A 27883-nucleotide genomic window follows, 5' to 3' on the forward strand; every position below is an offset into this window, starting at 1 on the left:
GTTACACAAATCCATCACACTTATTCTCAATAAACATTAGCTGCTCAGTATTGATAATTATATTGTTACAAATATGAGTTCTGCTTCTAGGCCTCCTGAAATCTCAGGAATACGGCACAATTGCCTTAACTAGAACATTTAATATTGTCTTGTATTTGGGGATTGCAGTGGTTATTTAAGTACATATTTTTTATTGGTTGTTTATATAGATCATTTTGCCACAAGGCATTTGCACAGTTTATCTTTCATTAACATACTAATTCAACCAAACCAGCTTCTGTATTTAGGAGGTCGGTGATGGGGAGGAAACCCTAAACACTCTCACTAGAGGACTGGAAGGAGATATAGAGGCATAACTGGACAAATTCTCAGCTAGGCTGCTCATCGACTGTACCAAAGCTGCAAGCAGTAACCCCTCCCTTAGTCAATAACTTCCCACTCAGGGTGGGATTTGGGACAAGGGAGGCCCCTTCTTGACAGTTTTAAAATTTGATTCCAGGAAGAAAGGCTTGAACTATGAAACAGGCAGTGCCTTCTAGATCAGTCATGTGTAGACCCAAGGTTAGCCTTAGTATCCCCCCCACTCAGGTACTGCCCGCTGACTGATTGACCGATTGATTGATTGACTGTCTTGAAAGTAGGGTCTTTCCTTGGCCTCTAACTCACCTGATTCATCTGCTAGCTGGTTAGAGAGCCTCAGTGACCCACCTGATCCATCTGCCTCTACGTAGTGCTCCCATCTTTTTCTTGTGGGCTCTGGGAATCAAACTCGGAACTTCGTGTTGCGGCCACAAGCTACATACAACCCGCCTGAAACATTTTGCCCTTAGGATGGCTTCATATCACCCCTACTTAACCCATAGGCTGAAAACTTTAAAATTGCTGTGAGAACAAAAGAAATCCTAACATTTTCTCAACACTCCCTGAGTCAGTCTCCCTCTGCCATCTCCCCACAAGCCTTCCTCTGAAAATATCACTGAGTCCTCCGTACCCTCAAGGTCAACCTGGGCTAATACCCATCTCCTCTATGACCCCATTTACACCTCTTTTTCTGTCTGACTCAGGGACTGCTTCTGAGAACCCAGAGGCTATGCAAAATCAGTCACCTCAACTTCCTGACAAAGTTTAGATGCACCAGAGCCCCCCCCACCCCCCCCCACGCACACGCACACGCACACACACACACGCGCACGCGCACACGCACATACACATGCACACACACACACACACACATACACACACACACACACAAACATACACACACACACACATACACACACACGCACACACATAAACACACGCACACTCACGCACACACACACGCACACACACGCGCGCGCGCGCACACACACACACACACACACACACACACACACACACACACACACACCAGCGTCCCCACACTGCCCTCTGTTCTCTTTCATTCCCCTCTCGGGGTTAGCACTTTCTAACTCCCCCAGCCAATAAAGAAGTTTAAATATTTAAATGTGGTTTTTAAATGGCATTTAAAGAATTAACCCATTTTGCCCCTTGCTGGTCTAAACCACAGGGTGCCAACCGGACGTTAATTGCTTTCTTCTGGTGGGGTTCCAGACAGCTCCTCAGAAGGAAGGAGCGAGCGCACATTCCTGGCACCAATTGGCTAATTCAATTTACTTCAACAGCATTAGCCTCTATCAGAATATTCATGAGCAGGGGAACCAGGACCCGCCGTGCAGGCAGGCGGCAGCCACTCGGGCTAGGGAAGGCGCGAGGGAGGGGAGGAAGCGGACCGCGCGCAGCGCTCCGGGGACTGTGACCAGGAGGACTAGGCGGCTCTTTTCACCCTCCAGGCGGAGACCTGGGGCCGCGGACATCTGCGTGTTTGCAGTGCTTGTCATCAGCTCTCAACTCCAGGCGATTGCGCGGAGACTTTGGAAACATCCGAAGGCAGCAGAGCTGTGACACTTTTGACTTGGGGGGAAGGGGGGTGGGGTAGGGGCAGCGACGCTACCTGGGGCTGAGAGACTTGGGACACCGGTTCGCTCAAAGGGGAAGGCAGCGATGTGAGCTGTACAACCGCCACAGAGGAGTTTCAACGTCTCCGGGGAGTCGCCCGCCGTGCCAGGTAAAGCAGAGGGCTGGGGTCTGTCCCCAGGCACCGGAGGTCACTCTGGAAACGCCACCAGAGCACCCCGCGCGGTTCAGCTCCGTGCAGCACCTTCCCTCTACTATCTGCCGCTTGGGGGGCATCACTGCCGGCCTAAGCTCCACTTCCTGGGACTTTTGGGGAGAAAAGGGGACAGAAAGGGATTGCCTCAGCTAGGGGACTGATCTGGGAGCAGGAAAGCCGCTGCTCAAGGAGACAGAGGGGCAGGTGGAGAGTGTTGTGCGCTGGATACCGGGGTTGTGCGCACCGAGTGACGGTGACATGGGGAGCGCGGGGTGCCAGGCGATTGACCCAGGCCCTTCGCTTCTCTGGTACCCAGTGACATCTCCCTCAGACTGCCAAGAGAGAAGCTGCCTGAGTTTCCAACAGGGTAGCTGTTCCCGGAACAGAGTATCGTGACTGAGGCTTTGGGGAGGAGCAGGCACCTACTGGCGGATCCTAGCCCTAGGGTGCTAGGCTCCCCCGCGCCAGAGCTCTGCGGTGGGAGGAGAATGTGGTGGTGACTCTAGTCCCTGCCACCTGCCGGACATCACCAACTCCCCGGATTTCCTGTCCCCGAGTCCTGGCAGTCCCTGGGAAAGCTCTGAATTGTGCGCGGGTGGTTTGAGCTCTGCTTGTCTGGTGGTGAGGTTTGGATAGAACCGGGAGGTGAGGAGGCGAGTGGAGGAGGTCAGATAAGGTGAAACGTTCAGCTCTGCAAAGAAAATGCCTCCGCTAAGTCCCAACCTGTCCTAAGCAATAGGCAAACTGTGAGCTGGCCTCGGCGGCGCTGTGGCGGCTGGAATCTGGAGGGCAGCTTCGAGGCAATGCCAGAGTCCTTTCCCAGCTGAACCTAGCTACGTAGAGAGAAAAGTGGGATTGGCATCCTGGCATGAGAGAACAGCGGAGTTCATCGTTGGGTAGATTCAGAGTTTACTGTGGAATCGCAATGATTATTATTAATGCCGCTTTTACTGGCATGGACATCAGGAAGGATCGGAGGATTTGACTACTATAATCACACGGAAATTGAGTCTGCAGCCGCTGTCCCCCACATAATGTACCCAGGCTTCCTCTAGTCTCTGATGTGTCTCCATCAAAGGAAATAAATGCCCCAGAATTATGGTGTCAGGGATCTGGCCAAGGACTAAATCTAGCTGAGAGCAGAACACACAACAGAAAGTCGTAACTGGAATGCACAGGAACCATGCTTGTAGCTGCTCACTATATCCCTAAGCACTTTTCTTCCTGTCTCTTCCTCAGACTCAGACGGAAGCAGAGCCTTCGTTGACCCTGAACTTGACCCACCTTTCCCCTCTGGTGTATTTCTACAGCATGGGCTAGTCGCTTGCTTGACCCCTTCATGACCCCTTCAGTCTTGAGAGGATGTTCCCTAGCAGGGGCAACCTTCCCTTTAGACACAGGAGGAAGCCTCAAGGACACCTGAGGTTGATTGCTACCCTCTTGGCTTAGCCCTTGATCATATCCGTTCCAGGGTGCAGTCTTGGCCCTGCTGAGGAAGCAGAAAACACAGCAGGAGTAAGGGAGAGCAACCTGGCAGTTACTGAGTGCAGGAGATGAGGTCAAGCCTCTAAGCTGGCCACATCCCTTCCTGCCAGAGAAGAAGGACAGATGTAGCGCGAATGGGATGTGTATATATAGTGGGATCAAGCTCCTAGAGTCTGCAGTGCTTATGGCCACTGACTTTGTTGTGACCTTTCCTGTGCTTCTGATTTGCCAGCGCATCCAGCAGCCTTTCCTGATAGGACTGTTCTCATGGCATGGTCTATTTTTGAATTTTAAAAAGTGCTTTGAGCATCCTGAGAAAAGACAGTCTATGAAACACCCAATGTTAATGTTCTGTGAAAAGTTTGCTACCTCGCAGGTTAAGGAGGTAAATTTTTAGCATGTATACCATGTGGCAGTGTGACATTAAAATGGAAAAGCAAAGTACAATCATAAAAATGACTTAGCATTCTTGACATTCTTGTGCATACTAGTAGAAAAAAATCTTTAATTTGGAGAGATTTGCTGGGGAATTTAATCAATGTTTGTACTACTGAACTAACCCCCTTCTACCTTTCTCCTCTGTAAAATTTTATGTCCAGTTCTCTCGAGAGAAGCAGTATGACTGTTGTAAGTGCTGTGGGTTGAGAGGGGAGATCATTAAGAGAAGTCAGTTAAGGTTTCAAGACTGGAATGAGAGATAAGATGCATGGTCTTTACAAAGCAGTTAAGGGTTCTAGAATTATCATTGGAGCAGCATAGGCTGGGGACCCAGCACTAGTTGTCTTGTGTTCTCAGATTCAAGAAGGAGACTCCATCAGATGGTGGGAGATGTCTAAGCAAGGTCCTTTGCCGCCTCTGCTAGGAGACTTTAAATGATAATAGTGTCTTCTCCTGACCTTGCTCTGGAAGGACTTCTTTCTTTCTTCTAGACCTGAACAGAGAATATTTACCATACCAGAGGACTCAGCAGTCTGCTTTCAGACTCTGGTGTGCATCTCAATTTTCCTCCAGTTCTGGGGCTCTTCAGTCTACAGCTGTTGATGAGTTTAAATAAATAGCTGGACTTCATTAAGAGAGCCACTGAGAAGCACTATGTCTTTCCCTGGTGACAAAGTTATAGAAAGATTTCCTTGATTTCTCTCTATCCATAAACCAATCCTTGATTTTTTTTCCCCTCATAGTGGTGAGTACTGTGTGCTTAAGCATTTTATTTATTTATTTGTACAATTTTGGACTTTAAATGTGGTTTGCCTAGTGGCAGTCTATGGAAGGAGGGAAAATGTAAAGAGATACGGAAGGAAGAGCTGCTGGCTAGGACATAAATCAGCCAGAATATATGGGGGGTTGGTGAGAATAGGTCTTTTCACCCTTAAAAAAAGTAGGAGAAGAAGAAGTCCACTTGGGAAGAAAAGGAAGTCTGATAGTTGGCATCCCAGCTTGAAACTCAGGCAGCTGATGCCGAGAGGAGCCAAAGGGTGGTTCTTCTTAGTTTAGAGACAGCAGGACAGCCTCTGCCAAAGAGGGCTGTAAACACGGGATAAAGAGTTCATTGTGAGGAGGTGTGACTGGAATAATTACAGCTGACTGTTCCTTCTGACCTGCAGCTCGGCAATCAGGGTTGCAAAGCATCAAAACGAAGAGCAACTGGGGACATAGACAGTGGCATTTACTACTTCCATTGGCTCGTCTTTTTCTTCTTGTGGCACTTCCAAAACTCCTAGTTAAGGTTTCAGGGAAAGAGGTTTCCCAGAAGAGTATAGAGCTGAGGTGGGTCCCTTCCCCACCCTCTATTTTAACTGGGGTCAAGATTTTTCATCTTTTAAAACCAGCACATGAAGCTGTATTCACAGTGGTTGTGCTCAGTAACTGGTATTAGTTAGTGAAATATTAGGAGTTTCTTTCACTGTCAGGTCAATCAAAACATGTATAAATGTTGCCAGACTTATTCTTCTCCAACACTTTCTTCACAGACATTTAAAGTTCAAGGAGAAAAACTTCCATTCTTGACATTTATTAATTTTCTCATTTGAAATAAATTGTGCACAATGACTAATCTTTCACACTGTGTTGAAGGCATACCCTCCTCTCTATTTTCCTCTGCAATTTAGAGACAAAAGAAAATGCAATTTGAATGACCAAGGTGGTTTAAGCAACTGAGCGTCTGTAGTTATTAGAGGCAACAGACTGTGATGTAGTGTTATTTACTAAAAGAGCGGGCAGTTATCAGTTCCTTATGAAAAGACAGACTTTGGGACTGGCAAGAGAACCATGGTGTTCAAGACAGGCAGTGCAAACATGTGTATTCATCAGACTGCAACCTTCCAGAATCCTAATATTGGCATAGAATATGGATCGAAGTTCCTCCTGTTTGAATTTAAAATGGACTATCTTTAAGTGTCAGTGTTAAGTATAATCATTCTGGGAATAAAAAGTGAGAAAGCATAATGAAATAAGATAAGGTCATGTAATCTCGTGGAGAGAAATACTCAATTTCTCCAAGATATTCATCTTCTCTCTTTATTTAAGAAAGATGACAGTATCTTTACTAACCTTTACATTTTTTATCCACCATGAATCAAAAGGTACCACAAAGGCAGAACACTTGCTGAATGTTACAAAATGTAAGAGGTCCAAAATATGAAACTAGCTCTCAGCAGGAAAAAAAATCAACTTCATGAAAAGCACTTTCTACAGCAATTAAAAATAGAGAGTCACATTGCCACGTTAAGTTATGGCAACAACCCATTTAAAAGAGAAATTTAGTCTTTTCACATTTAATTGCTATTCATGGCTCGCTAAGTAGTTTTCCAGAATAATCCACCCATCTCTTGCTAACCAAGACGGTCTAGTTGAGAACACTCCTAATTACACATGGACTGACAATTTTAGAACCCAGGGAACATTCTACTTAAAGCATTACTTAAGTACAACACACAGTGAAATGGCCCAACTTCTTTCAAAGACTGTCTTAATGTTTAAGAGATCATACGTTGGAGAACATTTGGTTTGGAGGTATATCAATACACAGTAAAAGAATAAAGAAGCTAAAAACCTTGATTGCTTTAAAAAAACTCATGAAGCTGCAATAATACCACCCATTTCCCCAAAGATATAAACATTAATGTAAAGTTCCCCACAAAAGCACACATGCCACAAAAGTATACACAGGGGGTGGCAAGAAGGCTCAGTGGGTCAAAGTGCTTCCTACCAAGGCTGATGATCTGCGTTTGATCCTTGGCCCCACATGGTTGAAAGAAAGATCTGACTTCTGAAAGTTGTCCTCTGATTTCCATGTACATATGCCTGGCCATGTGCACACACACACACACACACACACACACACACACACACACACACACACACAAACATACATGTATACATACCAAATAAATGAATAAAAACATACTTGGAATTCCTGGAATGGTGGGTTTTTTTTGTTTGTTTATTTTTGCAGTTTTTAGGACAGTTTGACAATCTCAATTTAGAGCATATGTTGATGAATATAGTTATCCCCTAAGAAAGAAGAGACATTCATTATAAGAGATGTTATGCCATTTTTGTTCCTAGCTCTTCCTTTATAGCTAACTAGAATGTTAATTTTTTACTTGTAATATATTCTTCGTTTTTGTTTTTTGTTTTTGTTTCGTTTTGATTTTGTTTTTATTTTTAAGATGGGGCTTCTTTGTGTATCCTTTGCTGTCCTAGAACTAGCTCTGTAGACTAGGCTGCCCTCAAATTCACAGAAATCCACCTGCCTCTACCTTCCAATATTGTAGAATGTTCTAATAAATATATGTTTGTTTAATTTTTAAATTTTTAATGAAGTTTTTGTCCTATGTACTTGTTCAGGTACTATGCAATTACTCTACCACTGAGCTACAACCCCAGTCCTCAAATTGTTTTAGGTCATTTAAAAAGCTAAATTATACTTAAGGTATATAGCAGGACATTATAAGTCATGTACAAAGAGTAACATCCTTACTCTAGAGAACAAAACGAACATCCCCATCCCCTCACACAGTTACCCCTCTTCCTCCTGGCAGAGGAGCCAATCACCTCATTGAGCAAAGGCCAGCTCTGATGCTCTAAGCTGCTGTCTGTCCCTGGCTTTGAACTAGTTTTGCTTACACATTTGTATCCTTTGCTCTGCCACTGCTCATCACCCCCAGTCTTGATTCTAGTGCATGAGGCATTTCTTTTGGTTTCTACATCTCTCTCCTTCCCCATTCTACAATTATATAAGTGAGTCATGCATTACTATTCTTTCTGGGTCTACTGTATTTCACGTGACTGAATGTTCTTTAGGTACATCCATAAATAGCTGAATAGTACACTCCCGTGCATATGTTCCAATTCACCTGCTCACCTGTTGCTTTGCCTGGGCTGCTTATTTACACTGACTGTTGTGATGTCAGTGAACATGATGTGAAAGTATTCTTACAAAGTAATGACCTAATTTTTGTGGTGATCTCTCAGAAGAAAATGTCAGGGCCCTATGGTGGCCTCATTTGGCTTCTTTAGGAAGTTCTGTGTTATTTTGCAATAATAGCTATTACACTCTACATTCTGCCAATAATGTACAAGGATTCCCTTTTATCCACACCCTCATGAACATTTATTATCTCTTATAATTTTCAGAAAAACTATGGTAACAGGTCTGCAGTGATGTAATGATTTCTATTTGTGTTTCTCCAATGATTAGAGAAGTTGAGCACCCCTTCATGTACTTGTTGGCTATTTTTATTTCCTCTTTAGAAAACTATGTGTTCAAGTCCTCATTATTTGTTTAAACTTAGCCCTATGTTTGCATGTTAGGCTAATCCTTAGGTGCTAATCCTTCATCTGATATGTGGCTTACAAATCTTATTTGCCACCCCATAGGCTGCCCTTTCATTTCAGTAATGGTTTCTTTGATATGCAGATTTTTAGTCTTGATGCTTCTTTATAATGTAAGTAAAATTAAATCAGTGGCATGTTCAAGTTACATGTATTTACTACACTTAAAGCTAGGTTCCAGAATGGTCTTTGTTATTTCTTTTAAAAAGCAAGATGTGTGTACAGATAATTGTAATAATTATTGTTAATATTCTGGTGTGGATGTGGAGTAGATAAGCGCATAGAAAAGCTTCAAATTAAATGTTTTAATTTTTTTTATTTTAGCTTAGCTACTGAATGTGCTTATATCCAAATAAGCTATTTGAAATGTTCAGTGTTTCTCTGCAATAAAGGAGATGCTATCGTTTGATGGTTTTCTAGTCAAGCACCTACCTTTTAAGCACTGAGTCTTAATCAGACCATTATCACTAAATTACTGCATGTTCTTCTTTGTATCAACTAATTGAGGGGTAATTAATAAAATGATCATCTCCTTCTGTAGTGAGGGCTACATCTGGTGGTCACACAGCTTTTGTGACATCTGGCCAATTGTCAGGCTCAACTACACTACAGAACTGCAGCCCTGCTTGTAAAATCTGGAAGCACCAGAGAAACTCCAGGCTTCCCACTCATGTGATATCACTGTGGCCAGTACCCTTCAACACACCTGTCCTGGCACATGCCTTACAGTAAGATAGACTGCTTTAGCCTTCCATCCTAAGCTTGAAAAACATATGCATCTGCGACACTAAATGTTGTAAGTAAGTTGTTCCCTGTGTTTTAAGGTCTGGCCTCATTTAAATGTTGGATGAACAAAGTGGTTTTGGTGGTTTCCAGAGAACAGTACATAGTGTAATATTGGCATAATTGGGCTCCAGCAGTCAGGAGAAAGTCCAGTAGAATTAGCATGAAGATTCAGTTACCCGCTGCTTCCAGAGAAGGTTGTTTACTAGGCTGTGGTCAAAGTAGCACAGAAAGATACACAGTGCAGCTCACTTCCTCTCTGCTGGCTGCTTTTGTACCAACCAAATTTTGATTTCCACTTTCTACTAATAATTTAAAAGATAGTTTATTAAATATCAGCTTGCATAATTTATTGGATAAACATTTTCAGTGTAAGCAAGTCTAAATATTTTAATACATTTATTTAAAATCCATGAATAAGACTGTTAATATTGTTCCCTAAAAGAACAGTATGTTTTATAGCATATCTGTGATTATTTCATTTGCTAAAGTCAATGTCTAGGAAATATTTGTCAAGTCTAAATAAAGAGGCAAATTGTTCAAACCATAAATGGTAGATTTATCATAATATGTTCATACACCAACACATATAATTTCATTCAATAATTTTATGAAAAATTGGCTAAAAGAATTTCACGCAAAGGAGACTTTATCTAGATTTGTAAAAGGTTTTCATTTTTTAAATTTTCTCTTTTGACCATGCTTTCTCCTCCCCCAGATCCTCCCACATCCCTTTACTTCTCTACTCACCCAAATTCATGTTCAGTCTCTCTCAAAACCAAAACAAAAGAGAAAATTAAAAAAAAACAGACAGACAAACAAAAAACTTTAAGACAAAAAAATGACTAGACAAAACAAATGAATAAAAAGTCCACAAAATTACTACGGTGCTTGATTGTGTTGCCCGACTACTCCCGGCATGGAGCCCACCCTGGAATGATGCTTCACTGCAGAAAACTGATTTTCCCTTTCCCAGCAGGTCTCAATTACACATAGATTCTTGGCTAAGGCTGGGACTTTGCCTCTACTTTCCAGTGCCGGGATTTTGTCTTGCTTCAACATTTGCAGGTCTTGTGCATACTTCCATAGTCTCTGTGAGTTTATATGTGCATCAGTCCTGTTGTGTCTGGAAGGCATCATTTCCCTGGAGTCATCTATCACCTCCGGATCATACATCTTTCTGCTTCTTTTTTTGGCATTGATCCCTGAAGCTCAAAGCTGAAGACATCCATTTATAACTGAGTGTTTCAATGTCCCTCACTCTCTGTATATTGTCCAATTGTGAGTATCTGTTAATTATCATTTACCGCAAGAAGCTTGATGAAGTGTTAGTAATACACTTATCTACGAGTATGTAACATTTTATTGCTATGTCCCTTTAGACATAGTACACTAATATTGACAGAATAATAATGACAGGTTTGCAGCTAGGCTTGTGACCTATCTAGTCTTAGGTTCCTGGCCACTTTATCAGTGTCAGGTATGGGTTCCATCTCATGGAGTGGGCTTTAAATCCAATTTTTAAAAGTGGTTGGTTACTAGCATAATACTTGTGCCAATATTGCACTATTTTATATCTCACATGCAGCTCACTGTTATAGGTCACAGAGTTTATAGCTAGAAGATATTGGTAACTTCCAGTATCTGGACAGGATGGCAGAAGGTTCAAATAGAACACCAGCTCAAGTTTTCATGTTCAATTAAGATCAGTGACAATGTACTGTTATTGAAATTTGGAAGGTTATTATCAGTCTGTCAAGATTATCAAAAGAAAAACCAGTCTTTGTATCTAAGAAAATCTTGCCAACTCCTGTTTAATACCAAGTGAAACTAATGGATGCTACAGGAATTTCTGTGCCCATTCCATGCACAAACTTCTATATTTTCTTATATTTTTGTCTGTCTAGATATTGTATCAGAGCACTGTAGACTGGGTGACTAATAGACAACAGGGATTTGTTGTCACAGACTTGAAAACTGGAAGTCTGAAATCAGGATGCTGGCATATCATGTTCTAGTGAGAGTTACAGACTGCCATCTTCTCCTATCTAGTATTCCCACACTACAGAAAGAAACTCTTTCAGGTGCTCATATATAAGAATACCAATTCCATTCAAAAGAGTCCTACCTTTGTGATACAGTTACCTCCCAAGACCTCTCTTCTGAATATCATCACATGGTGGGTTGGGATTTCAGCATGAGAATCGTAAGGCTCAGAAGCATTTGGCTTATTACCTTAGCCCATCAGATTCTAATGCAATACACAATATTATTTCTAAGCTTTCTGCTTTGCAAACTCTTGAGTTGCTACAGAGGCTTTATTTGGAGTACAAATTTGCAAAGTTATCATCATTACATCATTGAAAGCAAGTATTACAATTGAAAGTCTGAATCATGTGGCCTTTGAGGGGTACTAAATAAGAATGCACATCTTTGGATATATTCTCTACAAATTAGCAAGAACTCCCAAGAATATTCATCTTACAAATAAAGATTAAATAACATGATTATCAAATCCTATGTAAAGCAAATGATATCTGGTGATCAAGGGAATCTCTGTTGATATTCTGATTTTAAACTGTTTTAGTTGCATTACCTTTACTTTAGCCTACATGCTCAACTATAGAGTATTGGAATATTTATTTCAGTCTAAAAATGTGAGTATATTCATATTCATATGTGGAAATAAAAACTTTGAGTAATCATTTAAAAAATTGCTCCATTTGGCAGTTCAGCGTCTCATCTTGGTGGAATGTTTCAGGAAGATGGGCACAGAAGACATCATGTCATTTTTGGAGCTAACATTGAATTATCAAATTGCATAGGGATCTCTCTCTCTCTCTCTCTCTCTCTCTCTCTCTCTCTCTCTCTCTCTCTGTGTGTGTGCGTGTGCGTGTGCGTGTGCGTGTGCGTGTGTGTGTGTGTGTATGTGTGTGTGTGTGTGTGTGTGTGTGTGTGTGTGTGTGTGGTTTTTCAAGACAGGGTTTCTCTGTATAACAGTCCTGGCTGTCCTAGAACTTACTTTGTAGATCAGGCTGGTCCAGAACTCACTGAGATCTGCCTGCCTCTGCCTCCAAAGTACTGGGATTAAAGACATGCACCATGCCCGCCATCAGCTGTTTCTTTAAGCACACACATGCAAATAATGTGGAAATGTTATGTACTTCTTAGGTACTTCTAAATATTCACTCATAACAATTAAATGTATACTAATCAAGCAAGAAAGAAAATTCAACAATAACAAAAGCCATCATTTAATTATTCCATTACCTCTGGTCCAGATGCTATGTTGGGAGTCCCCCATACATTACCTCAGTTGTCTTTTCTGCCCATATTACTATCAGCATCATACTACATATGCTAAAACAAAAGCATAAGCATCAATGTAGGCATGTTTCCAACTAAAGACCCAAAGCCCAACATAACCTAACAACTCAATTGCACTGCCTCCTTCTAAGAATAGTTCTAAGAGCCCCCTCACTGCTGACATCTTACCCCACTAATTTGTCTGGAGGAATACCTTCTGCATTGGAGAACATGCAACAGCATCCCAGCCTACATGCTTGTAATACCACTTGGGACAATCAAAACTGTCTCTAATCATTGCCAAATGTCCCAAAGGGTCAAAATAGCCCTGGTTGAGAACTACTCCATGCTTGCATATTAAAGAATATATTTCAGTTTGAGGATGGAGGTACCCAATTTTCAAATCCTAAATAATTTCTGTACATATTATTTATTTGTAAAAAAAAAATTAGATAAGCCCTTGGGGGAAAATGAAGTCAACATTCCTTAATCAAGATCAAGTCTCTCCCACTAAGATCATTTTCTTGGAGGCCCAAATTGACCAAAATATTGCTATGAGTGCCTCAGTCTACCAACAATGACTGGAACATAGTTGAAAAAAATTGAATCACAATTTCCTCCAAACCAATTAGCAGATGATCTATTGGAAAGCTGTAGAAGAACAACTTTGTATTTCCTGAGGGTGCTATCTCCCTAAATGCTGAACACTTTTTTCCCAAGCTAGTGATGGAACCCAGGATACTGTGTGTGCTAGGTGAACACTGTACCTCTGGTTTCCAGCCCTCTCTCTTGTTTTTTTGAGCCAGAGTATCAGTATTTTAGCTTAGGCTAGCCTTAAACTCACAGTCCTCCTGCCTCTGTTTTGCAAATGCTGGGATTATAGCCAAGGTATACCATATCTATCAATAAATTATTAGTTTTTAGATACAATACTAGAAAGCAAACCAAGAACCCCATGTGCTATATCACTGCCCTTACCCCCAAACCCCCCAGCTGGGATGGAATTCAGGGTCTCAAACATTCTAGGTAAGCACTGCACCCACCACTAAACCATACTGCCAGTCCTTAGCAATAAATAGTTCTTCAATGAAACAAAGTCTTGGTTGACCCAGTATAGGGTTTGAATCCTCTGTTGTTGGCTTCTGTCTGAACTTGTCACATATGATGTTTTGCTTTAAATAGTGTCATGTTTGCACACATTATTGTGTGACAATCATGGTTACAAATTCCATAAAGTGAGAATTAAGATATACTAGATGAAGACATAGGATCAAGGAGGCATGTGCTGGACTTAACAAGATGAAGTCTCACACAACCACCAGCCTGTGGGGAAAACAATCTGAGTGGAAGTTGAAGGGCACATGAGGCTCACTCAGCTGCAGAGGTCATTTTCATACTCAAGCCCCCAGGTACCTGCTCATTTTGCATTTCCAAAGATGAGCAACCCAATTCTGGTTTTGATCAAGGTGCACTTGATCTGTTCCACTCTTAACAGTCTCCTTGGGTCATGGGTGTGGAAACAGCACTGGGAAGGGCCCTATCAAACACATTGTTCACATGCAAAAGGTTGAAGGCATTCAAATAAAAACCTGACATACGCCAGACTCAAAGGGACCAAAACAGGCACCTTCAAGTATCAGGAATCTCTTCATTTAAAAAAGAAAATCAATTTATTCTGCATTGCCTTGCAGGCCTGAACCAGGGTCACTGAACAGAAAATGCTGGGAAGCATATTTTATCTCAGCATAATGATGAGCTTGCTAATGATGAATGGTTCTACACTAGAGAGTGGAGAGGTGGCAGCAGCAAGGGCCTCTAAGAGTACAAGCGTCAGGAAGGGGGATGGGTCAGACATTTCCAAGGCACTTTCCAGCACTCAATGAGTCTGAAGATTTTTTTTCCTTGGAGGATGCTACTAATGACCTTGCAATCTACTTTTATGATTTTATTAAGAAAAACAAGATCTATTATTTCCACCTACACATCCAGTTACTGGGGTAAGTGTAATAGAATAGGCAGGAAGGAGAGTCTTACCATATGCCACATAGAATAAGGATCTCTCAGTAGTGCCAACCACTGTAAAAGCTCTTCATTAGCAAGATCTTGTGTGTTCTTGAGGAGAACTCCATGAAGTTTTGGAGGGATAGCCCAGTGGGTAAAGCTCTGACAAGCATGGCCTTGGTTTAGCCCCCAGGCCTCACAGAAAGCCAGGTGTAGCCGTTAGAATCTGCAATCCCAGGACATCGGTGAGAAGATTAAAGGCAGACCCAGGAAAGTCCTCACAGATTTTGAGGTTAGCTAGCATGACATAGTTGGTAGAAAGACACAGAAGACCCGTTTTCAAACTAGGTAGAAAGCATCAGGCTGTCCTCTGCCCCTCCACCTGTGTACCACGACATATATGCATCTGCACCTTTACAAATACACACATAAGCCATATACACACACACAATAAAAGAGAATGCTGTGAAGTAGAAATAAATCTAATCCCATTTTGTAGCTAAAGAAACTGAGTTACAGAGGAATTAAGTGGCCTTCCTACCTAAACCTGATTCTGCGCAAAACTACACAATCTCTTGTCAACTACTACAGTAACCACCTCATCTGTTCGCAGGGATGCACAATTTTATTTGAAATGTTGGCAATTGCCAGAGTTTGAGACATATGGCTACTTATGCAAATACTCAAAACATCTTCCAAAGCCTAAAATACATCATTTCAAAAATTATTTGCTATTTTCTATTACAAATGATGTTGCTCCATTCAAACAGTTCAAACTGTCTTAAATTGATGTTAAGCAAATGAGCAAAACAAGATTTTTAGTGCTTATTTAAATGTCTGTGAAGGGAAGACTGACATCAGCATTTTGATGCAATTCTGGAAATCAGAGGAGAAGAATTCAGGCTTCCAAGCTGCAAGGCACATGAAGCCAGCTTCAGAGCTCTCATCCTTACAACCCTAGGAAGTCCTGGCAGCCATTCTGTTGGTGTTTACGATGTCATTATACATTGTTCTCTCTTCTGATCATGACTGTCATATTGGGTTATCTTCTATTTTATGATTATCTTGTTGCATATTTCAAAAAACAAACTGATTTTAAAGACGATTTTCTCACAGTTCAGGGAGATGGCACAGTCAGTAAAGTATTTCCTGTGTAATGATGAGGACCTAGGTTCAATTACCCAAAACCCAGATAAAAAAGCCAACCAAGAGGTTCTTGCCTGTAATCCCAACACTTTAACTTTGACACAGTAGGGTCCCTGGGGCTTGCTGGCCAGCCACTCCAACCAATCAGTGAACTCTGGGTTCATCAAGTAACCCTGTCTCCAAAAATGATATGAAGAGCAATTGTGGAAGATGCCAACATGGAGTCCATGTGTATATGTACCCACATCTACACACATGAACATGTATATACAAACACATAAAGACATACAACTACTGCTTCTGTCTTTATTATTTCAATTCCAAAAGATAAAAGAAAATAGCTAGGTGTTGGTGGTACACACCTTTAATCCAAACTCTAGGGAGGAAGAGGTAGGCAGATCTCTGTAAGTTTGAGGCCCGCTTGGTTTACAGAGCTAGTTCTAGGACAACCAGGGCTACACAAAGAAACTTTGTCTCTAAAAACCAAAAGAAAAACAAACAATAAAATAAACTAAAGGTACACCAATGTAAATGCTTTAAGTCATTCTCCTTACACACCCAGGGTCCAGCACCTTGGATCTAGGCTTGAGTGGAAAATAGCTTCTCCTTTGCAGATGGAACCTAGTGACTTCCTCAGCAACACTGCTTCCTGAACATCATGCTAGGTGATAATCAGCAAAGGATTTAGAATATAGTTGGGCATTTGCCTTCTAAAGCTGCTGTTCCTCTGGTTATGCTTATGGATGTTTATTGGAGTTTGTAATTCTGTGATTATCATTCTTGCAAAGCATCTGGACACTTGCAGGAAGGACCACGGTGTTTACCATACAACTGAAAACCAAATCCTGTTCAACTCTCTGTGGAGTAATTGTTTTGCTAAAAATCAGGAGGGTTTGCTGTGTTTAGGGTTTGGGAAGCTCCAGGGAAGCCCATTTCTATATCTGCCAATGATCATGGTCATCTGCTGTTAATGAGATGGCTTGGTGCTAGATGCTCATAGCCTGTAGTATCCCATCCCGACACATCTCAGAAATCACTGCCTCGGTGAGCCTCGTACCTTTGCATTTGCTCATCAGGGTACCATTTCACTAAGTCAAGTGTGGCTTGAAGAACATTTCTGTGACTTTGTGAAAAGGAGTGGAGATTAGAAAGCTTATGTTTTATGCACAACTGTCCCCTTGGGTTTTTAGGTTATTTCATGCAGGGAAACCTTTATAAAAAGATTGTTCTCAATATACTTCATGATAGTGGGTATTATAAATCAGAACTCAGACATCACCATAATGAAGCACAAGAAATATCCCTACAGCTATAAAGTTCCTGGAATATGGCATATGAGCCCAGAAAAGTGAGCCTTGAATCCTCTGAATGGACAGCTTGATTGCCTATTTGGGGGATTTCGGCAGAATAAAATAGGATTAACATGAGAAAAAAACAAAGATGTTTCCCTCTCTAGATTCACCAAGCCTAAGAACAAAGAGGTCCCACAAGTGCAAAAAAAAAAAAAAATGTACAGACATTCACTATTGCTCAACCCATGTCCTGGCTGTTCTATATTTTTTTGCTTTGGTACAAGTCACAGCCATTACTATAGCCATCTCTAAACTCATTCAGAATTCTGAAACATAGAGATGATCATAAACACCACCACCCTGGTAATACCACTGAATACCCTAGGTATTCAAATCACTAGAGCAGGAGCAAATGATATATAGACAAGAAAAAGAATGTCGACTATGCCAATAGCCTTTATATGTGAAAAGGAGGGAACTACACCGTTGTTACAGGTTGTGTTTTATTATAATAATCACCTTTAAAGTAAAGAGTTCTCTAACTTCCCTTCTGCAGCCTCCCCTCACTATCAAGGACCCCAAAGGTAACTCTGAAATATCCAACATGCAGTGCTGAGTAGAAGGAGCATTTAAGCCAAATTGAAGGCATCAAAAATAAGTAACTACACTGAAAAGTCACAGCCATGCTCAGCAATAAACAATTTATGGAAAGAACTCAGAAAAAATATTGTTTAAAAAATTGAAAAGTATAGTTCTTGACAAGTGTACTTTATTTATGAGTGTAAGTAGAATTTTTCAAGGAACATAAAAAAGCTAAAATAAAATGTAAATTTGACTCATATACTTTTGAAATCTGGCAAAGGGGGAAATCTAGGTAGCTTTGAGGTTAATTGCACAGTTTAATTCAATAATCATTATCTTCACTAATTGAGAGAACAGAAGAGGTCAGAAAGATTGTGTGAAATTATAAATGATTCAAATGGATTTATAGCTGATTAAGGAAGTGTTTTGGTCAATTGAGTATAAGTCATCAAGGGTTCCAGCAACTTAATTTTTCCTCGAGATAAAGAAGTCTTATAACTCAGGTCCAGGTATCCAGGCTTGAACACTGTGTGGTGATATATTGTGTACCCTAATAAAATTCACCTGGAGATCAGAGAGACAAAGGAACAATCCACATCTTACCTCTAGGACCCCTCAGCCTGAAAAACAAATATTTTTATTTTTAAATAGTTATAAATTATTCATTCTTTGAGAAGTCAGCACATGTATAGAGTGTGTTTTGATCACAGCCACACCTCATTCCTACTTCTTGTTCCTCCTGGACAGCTCCCCAACAGCTTTAGGTCCCTTCTTACTTCCCTTACGTACTTTCTACCCACTGAGAACAGCGTTGCCCACATGCACGTAGGTGGAAGGTCCTCCACTGGAGCATGGCAACCTTCCAGGGGACACACAGCTGGGGGAAACTGACTTTCTTCTCCTAGCTCCTCCTCTAGGGGCAGGGCCATGTGAACCCCTCTCCCATCCGTGCTGGAAAGCTGACTGGCTTTGTCGTGTGCCAGCAGCTGCTGGGAGATCCTGCGTGCACAGGCCTGTCATGCCCAGAAGACATCATTTTGCAGCAGCCCCTCGCCTGTTCCGGCTCTTACAGCCTCTCTGTTCCTTCCTCTGCTTTGTTCCTGAGCCTTGCGGAGAGGAGCTATGATAAAGAGCTCACATTTCAGTTATTCTCTGAACTTTGATCAGTTATGGGTCTCCGTATTAAAATCTCTAACCAGTGGAGGGAAGAAGCTCCTTTGACATGGTATGCTGATTCAAATGAAAATGGCCCTCATAGGTTCATAAATTTGAATACTTGGTGACACCACAACTCGGAAGGATTAGGAGGTGTGGTCTTGTTGGGGGTAAGGTTTGAGATTTCAAAAGACTCCAGCTATTCCTAGTCTCTCTCTCTCTCTCTCTCTCTCTCTCTCTCTCTCTCTCTCTCTCTCTCTCTCTCTCTCTCTCTCTCTCTCTCATTCTGTCTTACCCCACCTCACCCCACCCCATCCCCTGCCTATTGCTTTTGGATCAAGATGTAAGCTCTCAGTTTCTGCTCCAATGTCATGTCTGCCTGACTACTGCCATGCTCCCCACCATGATGGCCATGAACCTTATGAATCTGTAAGCCAAACTAAATGCTGGTTTTTTGTTTGCTTGTTTGTTGTTGTTTTTTATAAGTTACCTTGGTCATGGTGTTTTATCACAGGAACAGAAAGTAACTAAGAAGTGAGAGCTGCACTAATCCATGAGCATAAGACTAAGGAATTTGATACTACTCATTTAGCAAAACACTAGTTGTTTTTCCATGGGGTTTTTGGCCTCCTTAGAACTGTCAAGTTCTTGACCAGGTTTGCAGTACCAGACACGAGTCCCCTATTGTAAAAAAGACTTTCACTCTATCAAGAAAGCTATTACTTACACCTCTTCATACCACTATTGCCTCAATGGGCATATATTGGTGACTGCAGTTTTGGGGATTTATAGCTAAATAAGATTGTTGATGACTTTTCTCTCTCAACATAGTACCAATAGGTAGGAAGTGTCTAAGTCAGGACCAGCTTGATCTCTCCATCAAACATGCCCCCTTTCTCTGTCATTCCAGCTTCTCCCCAGCCTGAACCGGGCTGAGTCCATCAAGGGAGTGCTGGGCTTACCTTTGCCAAGTGTGTCAGAAAACCCAGTGGTCTCTGTTTTAGAGTCACTCCTGTTTCCCATTCCCTTCACACTCCTGCGATTATTCAATCTGTGAGTCTGAGATCTAGAAATAGGAGCTCTTGAATTGATTATCCAAAGAACGTCTTGCCCCAGCAGCAAATGCTGATGACACAACCAGGTCTGATTGTCTCCCAACTGTTTACCATTATTAAAACACAAAACAACACAAAAAAATTCATCTCTTAAACATGTCTCTATTTCTAAAGCAAATTGGGGTATGAATTATTTCAAAAGGAATTTATGCCAAGTGAATAGCTGTCAACAAAGCTGTAATTAAGGAGAAGAGGAGCTGTCAATAAACGGGAGAATAATTGTTGGAGCAAACAGTTTTATCTTATCTCTTTTCTACCTTTGCCTCACATGGCCTCCTCCAGAACCATCTAGAGTTCTTTCCATTTAAGTTAAAAGGAAAACCTTCACATGCAGCTCCTCAGATGCTGAGAATTTCACAGATAACACACCTCTTTCCTTTCCAGATGAGTGCACTGTTAAAGTTTTCTTAAAACTTGCAATGTATTTTTGACCAAAGATTATCCATTTTTCCCTCTCCAAAGATCCATAAAGATTACAAAAAAAAAAAAAGAATCATGTTACTGGTTGGTGATTATAGAAATAGAGACATCAACCAAGTATCTGGAACATTCCATATGTCAATCTTAGCTTTATTTGAATTCTTTCATCTTTACATTTTCTGATTATCTACCCACAACCCCTCCCCTACCTATAATTAAATCCACATCATGTTTCTTCTGTTTGCTAGAACATTTGAGGTCTCAACAGACATTTTAAGTGTGGACTTCCTTTGCCACATGGGCTACTTTCTTTACTCTTCTGCTCTTAGGAAGTTTCTGGTCTGGACTTGCTCATGTCAGTCCTACTGCTTAAAAACTTTATATATATGTATGTATATTTCTTCCACACTATCACTGATTCAAGCCCTAGCAATTCTGTACTCAGAGTATCTTCATTCAGACCATAGCTCTCTAAGCCAGGACCAAATGTGGGAGCATCTGACTTTAGGTTAAAGGCTACATAAACTCCTTAACTGCCACACGTGCATGGCCAAAGGAAACACACAGAATGATCAAAGTGGAATGTTTTGACTCATCTGACATGGTGGTATTTCAACCAGTGAGGCTCCTCCATGGTGCTTATGTTGCATTTAGACTGAGCCAGCACTAAAGTCTCATTGATATCCACAGAGTTTGAGTGACTTTCCCAATGCTCACACAGGAGATGAACCTGAAATTGGCAATTGGCTGGCTTCCTAGACCCCTATGCCCCCCCCTCTCTCTCACACACACATGCACACACACACACACACACACACACACACACACACACACACACGGAAGTCAGAGGACAGCTTGTGGAGACGCTTCTTTCATTCTGCCATGTGGGTTCTAGGAGTCTAGCTTAGGTTGTCAGCTTGGCAGCAAGCACCTTTACCTACCAAGCCATCTCTCTGGGCCCTATGCCCAGCTTTTTCAAGTGGTCTCTAGGAATCAAACTCAGGTTCTTATGCTCTCTCCAGCCTAACATCACACCACTGTTCTTGTACACTACAGCCTTTCTCTTCTATCTTGGCAGTTCCTTGCTGAAATACCTCTACACTGCCTCAATGTCCACTGAATTTTCATGTTGCTTAGGAATATCTAATACTGTATGTCCAGCAATGTGCAAAGAATCTGTTTTTCCCATTTTATTGCTTTATGTTGTGACATCGTCATCTTTATATAAACTCCTATCAAAATTATTGCTGGTTCTTTGGCCTTTATTTTCATCCTAGTAGCACATGTAGCTTTCCAATGAGGTTCTACTAGGGACCTGGGATCTTGCATTGATATGTCACAGTCACCATCAAGATGGAGTGAATCATAGTATGATTTCACTTTCACTCCAAAGGAACCATAGATGGGTGATTGGAGGTTACAAACCAGAAACAAAGGGTACCATCATTACATGGGAAGATGAAGTGTGATATGCCATAACAAAACACCCAACCTCAGAAGATAAACCCAACAGTAAGTTACTTCTTGTCCACTTGTCCATGACAGACTACAACTTCCTCCTGAGGGCTTGACTTCTTAGTGATGATTCTAAAATTCAGGTTTCTTCCACCTTGTGGCTCCAGCTTTCCTAGTTAGTGGAAACAAAATCTTTCCTGTCATTGTGCCAGTGAAGAACAAAGACAAAAAGTCCAGAAGGTCTTTAAGAATGCTTTGTAGTCAGTGCTGAGAGGCCTTTCCTTGTCATGCCATGCCAATATAACTTAGGACAAGAGAGGCTGGGAAATATGCCCTTCCTGTATGTCAAGAAGGAGGAGGTAGACCAATATCTTTAGGCTCTGATACACCTCATCAATTAGCAATTTACATCAATTATCTGTATCTGTGGCACTGGACACGAGAGAAGATAATACATTAGATAACAAAAGCCCAGGCTCTATCTTAATGCCTGCAATATTCTGACCAGTTACCTTTGATTCTGATAGTGCTCTCCTCAGTCTTCTCCATGACCCAAAACTATCTTTCTCCATAGATAAATGTATGTAACCTTTACTACCCCTGTAATGAAATATGCATTACCCACGTAAACATAACCTTGTTCTGTTTGCAGACTCTCTAAGATTCTCACCACTGAGACCCCGAAGAAAGACTGTGACAGCTACCTAGAGTATGACCAAGTATATAAGGGCGGAGGGCTGCAAAGCCATGTCCTGCCATATCTACTGGTAGAGGGCCAGCCTCTTCTGTTCTCTGGACATTCCCTTTGGCCCAGGAGGACCTCAATGTGCACTCAATTATCAGTTTACAACAGTTTTGCAGCACTGGACACGAGAGGAGATGGTACACTAAATAACATCTGCATCTTAGTTTAACAACAAGAACAACAACAAAATTAAATGTAAACTAGTTTAAAATGTGAAAGACACAAAGGTACAGATCTCAGCAGTAGATATGGGCACTGTCTCTGGGCCCAGTAACAGACAATGCTGCTTCCAGAAAAACATGATAGGTACCACCACTACCAGGAGTCACCCCATTTGATGTGGATGTCATTCTTCCATCTGAGGATGAACTCCTGGAGCAGAGGGTAGGGGTTAAGCTCCCTGTTGCTAGAGTCCTGTTGGCTGTAAACCCCTGGCCCAGTTCTTGCATTCCTGGACAGGTTCCTTCATCTCTCTGAGCAAGTATGGGCATTTTTAAAGGGAGATTGATAATGCTAACACCAAAGGAATGACATTCGATTATCTGCAGAAACCACTTTTTATCTTCCTCAACACATAGAACACACACACAAGATAAATGTTGATCACAAATGTTAATAGAAAATAGACTATTTTTACTCTATACTATGTACCCCCTCCAAAAAATAACTGAAAAATTGAACGTTTAAAAAAAACATCTGTTGGGATTGGGGATTTAGCTCAGTGGTAGAGTGCTTGCTTAGCAAGCATAAGGCCCTGGGTATGGTCCTCAGCTCTGAAAAATAAAATCTTTTTAGGTGGTACATGGGGTAGAGAAAGCCGCACATTTAGAAGACCTAAGTCCTTGTGCCAACAGTGTGACTCTTGACACATGTCTTGAACTCTTGCTTTAATACAGAACTACCTCTCATATCACAAGATTAATGTCCAAGCTGAAGCAACCTACAGAAGTCTGTAACTGGGTAGAGGGTTCATGTGGATTCACGATTGTCCCTTAAATTCATCTGTAATTGAAAATAATCTTTCAAACTTATAAAAGTGCGGAAACCCATCTTATAAGACACATTTTGAAGAATAATTGAAGGTTTCTAGGAGACGCTTAATACAATGGTGGTTTTGATCTTTGACCTTCAATACTTCCCACCCTCTTTGGAGAATGGGTTCTTCATAAGAACTCTATTCAAATGATAATTATTATGCAAAAACTCAATGTCTCTTCATTCAGGAACTTACAGTACACATCTTAATAAACCACAATGAACTGAAGACATGAAGCACAGGATAAACAGGCCTCTCTCTCCAGTTGTCATGTCAGTTTGTGACAGCAACTGGTATTTCATTGTAAAAGATGCTAATTTCAATCTGAGCAGCACCAGTGTTGAGAGGGGCATAAAAGGAATTCTTGATTATCTATTTCAGTAACCGTGGTCCCTGGGGATACGCTCAGAAACTTCAGATCACATATGGCAAGAGTCCTGTGATAAAATATGCATCAATGGAGCCTCGTGATTTATGATAATAAAGAAATGGAAAGTTTTACCTGTTACTAACTGTGTGCCTTCTACTTCTCCATTTTTACTATTTCTGGAAGCTTTGTAAGTGACATTTGTTGTTCTGATTATTATGAAGTTCTGTGTCTGGACCACCAGCACATTTCTGTAACCATTTTGTTGAGTTCCTGGGGGCTTATCCTGATACCATTTCAACAATAAGAATTTTCTGGTGGGAATTTAAGATATAACAATTGCCTTAGATGCTGGGACTATATTAGTTGCCTGCCAGAGTTAAGCAAGCACTAATTGTCATTTCAGCTTAAATATAATCACATCATAGTAGTAGTCAGGCTAGAGGAAGAGGAGATTAAATTCTCAGAATTGTATAGCTCACACCATGAGGGCAGGGAGTGAAAGCCAGGGGTGAAGTTAGATTTGCTACTTTGTTCAAAGAAATGGGCTCGTTGCTAGTTATATCCTTCCTGTCTCATGGGTATATGTCAGGGACTGTTGAGATACTCCAATTTGTCTCAGATGGAAATAATAGTAAAAGGTAGTTTAGGCAGAGTAGGAGAGCATGTTTAATATTCTTCCTTGACAAAATAGTTAGATACTCTCTTTCCATTTTGACCAACCACTGGGATCTCAAAATATGAGACCAGCAAATTCTGGCAACATGTAACATGTACCATCAAAGTTTTTAGGAAACCAAAGACTTTAACAGTTTTACATGTTTTCTGTTCCATCTCCAGAAGCCCTCTGTCTTAGGAAATTACTCACACTATAGACCTAAAAATGTTTTCCTCTATTTACACCCCTATTTAAGCCCTTGGGTGCCACACAGAGTAATTCTCCCAACTTATCCTAACAGCTCTTCACATGTATCAAGAAAGCTTCCCTGATTGCCAGCTGGCCTTCTTCCTGGTCACCTCCACTTAGGGCCTATGATTCCTGCTGCACTGTTCCCACCCAGACAGTCATCACCCCATTCATTCATCTCTGTGATAAAAACACAGATCTGACAGCAGTTCCCAACTTAAAACCACCCACTTCATCATCTAGAGAACAACACTCAAAGGTTTTGTTTGGTTGCTTAGATTTTTTAGGGTTGTTCTCTCAGGTATTTTGGTAGGTAATAGCTAAGTGAAGCAATGATAAAAACAATCCTCAATTTTAATCAAAACCCTTTCTTCTGGCATCAGTGTTTGTTTCTTGGATTCCCACAATGCTCAACAGTATACATGAATGCCTTTATTGTTTGCATGCAGATTATCTTTGCCTTAATCTTGAAATTAGACACTTATAATAGGTATTTGTATGAGAAGTGTTATTTATATAAAATTTCACTTCTAGTGTGTGTGTGCATGCAGGTGTTATGTGTTCATTCATGTGTGTGTGTGTGCATATGCATGTATATGTGTGCATATGGGGGCCAGAAGTAAACATTAGGTGTCTTTTTCAATCCGTCTCAACCTTGTCTTTTGAGACAGAGTCCCCTCACTGAATCAGGAACTCACTGATTCAGACATGTTGGCTGCCAGCAAGCTCTAGGGACCCACCTGTCGTTGGCTACCCAGCAGTGAAATTGTAGGTGTGTGATGCCACGTCCAGATTTTCACATGGGTACTGGGGATGTGAACTCAAGTCCTTATGTGAGCTATCTCCTCAGCACTCCCAAAACTTTACTTCTATTGGTTCTTGGAACTATACTAAAATAATTGTATTATATCTTGAGAAATTATTTTCTTCTATAACTTATATATGTGTATATATATACATATATATGGAGACAATTTACTAATCAGTAATTAATGGGATAACGTATGTTTCATTTTCCTTTGATTTTGATTTTAATTCCAAGCTAATAGCAATTCCCAGGTAGTGAAGAATCCCAACACATTCAGTATTCTAAATCTTTGTTTTTTATTAGAAGGGTCCTTAAGGCATGTGGTCCACAAGTAGTTCAGCTGATAGCTCTGACTAATGCTTTAACAATGTGTAGCAAAGGAAATGAGAGGGGGGGAAATAAGGTGGAGGAAGATTTACAGTGGTGTGGATAGGTTAAATCGGGCAAGGAGACAGAGTACACAACCACTAATTAACTCTGGCCATCATTCAAACATCTGCAGGCCACAAGGAGATATCAAGGAACTGAAGGCTGTAGACATAGCCTGGAAGTGCTAGCTTCAGTGTAGTCTTGAATCCCACTTTAGCAGACACCTAGAAATGTACCTGAATGCCTGCCAGACAACACCATTTTAACACCTAATGTCAGAAAGGTGGCTGTACCGAAATGCTTATAGAGATCAGATGGAAGAAGGGTTGCAGCCTTCCTCACCGCAGCCTTCTAATTGTTCTCTCTGCTTCCATCTTGTCTCTGTGCTGTCTAATTACACACAGCAGCCAGAATAGTCTCCAAGATAAAGCTAGATTATACCCGCCTTTTGCTTGAAACCTATTAATGTCTTTCTGTTGCAATTAGAACACAAAGCAGAAATCTCTACCATAGAAAATAAACCCTGCATGACTGACCCTGACCACATCCATTTTTAGCTGCTGGAATTAAAACCCATTTATAATGGGTTACATATTATCACCCACAAATAAGCAGAAAATTTAAGTCTATCATCATTAAACAAGAGGTCTATTTTTTCTCCTTTATCAAAGAGTCTAGAGGCTGGCAGTACCGGCCTGGTACAGCTCCAGCCATTAAGAAACCAAATGCTCTCTGTGAGCCTTTCCATGTGGCTTTTGTCCTTGTATCTACAAAATGGCTGCTTTATCTCCAGCCAGTGTATAAATATTCCAGACGGGAAGAAAGAGAAGGGCAAGAAAGGAGCATATCATGTGACTGCTGGATATATTTTTTTAGTCATTTAAATAACTGTTTTCCTAGACTATTCACCCAGGAGTCTGTCGTTGCCCAGAAAAACATCATCAGACCATTGTAACAAAATAAAATCAAGTATTTGTTTTTGTCTTTGAGCCTTTTCTAAGCTTGATAATTACCTCTACACATAAATTGAAGCTCCTATAAAGAGAGAGAGGCTGAATAGGATAGGGAAATGTTACATTTCCTAGCCAACCTTTCCGACTCCATCTCTCTTCATGTTCAGCCTTCCTCCCTTTGGGTTCTCAAATCCACCTTCCTCATTCCTGTCTTCTGCCCTAACACCTGATCTTCCCTCAGACTTGCCTTTTTCAAATCAGTTCCTGTCCTGCGGACACATGCTACCTTCAGGACGGCACAGGGCTACCTCCTGTGGACAGCTGCATCTGATCTGTCTTGCTAACATGGTGACCCATTTCCGATTCCGGTTGCTCCTTCCTCCCTTCCTCCTCTCCTTTCTTTTTTCTTCTTCCTACTCTTCTTTTCTGCCCTTCTTTTATTTTGTCCACAGTTTGTGTTTGTTCGTTGTATTTTGTGGTGCTGTGGGTAAGCATGGAGCCTTAGCCATGTAGGCAAGCATTGACCACTGAGCTGCATTCTCGGCCCCTCTGTATTTCAGCCCGTGTTGTTGTTACCTTTTTTTAATAGCATTTCTTGGTAGTTGACACATGTTGCTGTTGTCATGTGTTGGTACTTCTTGTCCTAACAACCCAGTCCTCACCCCCCACTAGAACACAGCCTCCCTCCAGGAGGCTTCCTGTCTTTCAGTGCTAAGGCCAGTGCCTTCCCAAGTACCCAGTCAGGTCACCTCTGTCCTAACAAACAGATCTGTGGGTTCTCTGGTCTACACTGGGCTGCCAACTCTTTTCTCTACTACATTCCTACTTTGGAATGAATAAAAGTACAATGCTGATGCTATTTGTATTTTCCAGTAACATTTCATGTTTTCTTCAATTCTTCTATTTCTCTACTGGTGTTTTTTAAGTATGTTTTTTTAAATCACAAAATGTATTTCAGAAAATATAGCTA

General features: G+C 41.3%; 1 protein-coding gene across 1 annotated transcript in view; it reads left to right on the forward strand.

The window, feature by feature from the left end:
* The first annotated feature begins 1835 nt into the window (after nt 1-1835).
* Nucleotides 1836-27883, forward strand: part of Cdh20 (cadherin 20) — a 242858-nt gene continuing 216810 nt past the window's right edge. Inside the window, exon 1 of the mRNA XM_006994174.4 lies at nt 1836-2107. The gene's annotated coding sequence lies outside the window, so the exon portion shown is untranslated. The remainder of the gene's footprint in view (nt 2108-27883) is intronic.

This window comes from Peromyscus maniculatus, chromosome 11, assembly GCF_049852395.1.
Source record: "Peromyscus maniculatus bairdii isolate BWxNUB_F1_BW_parent chromosome 11, HU_Pman_BW_mat_3.1, whole genome shotgun sequence".
NCBI lineage: Eukaryota > Metazoa > Chordata > Mammalia > Rodentia > Cricetidae > Peromyscus > Peromyscus maniculatus.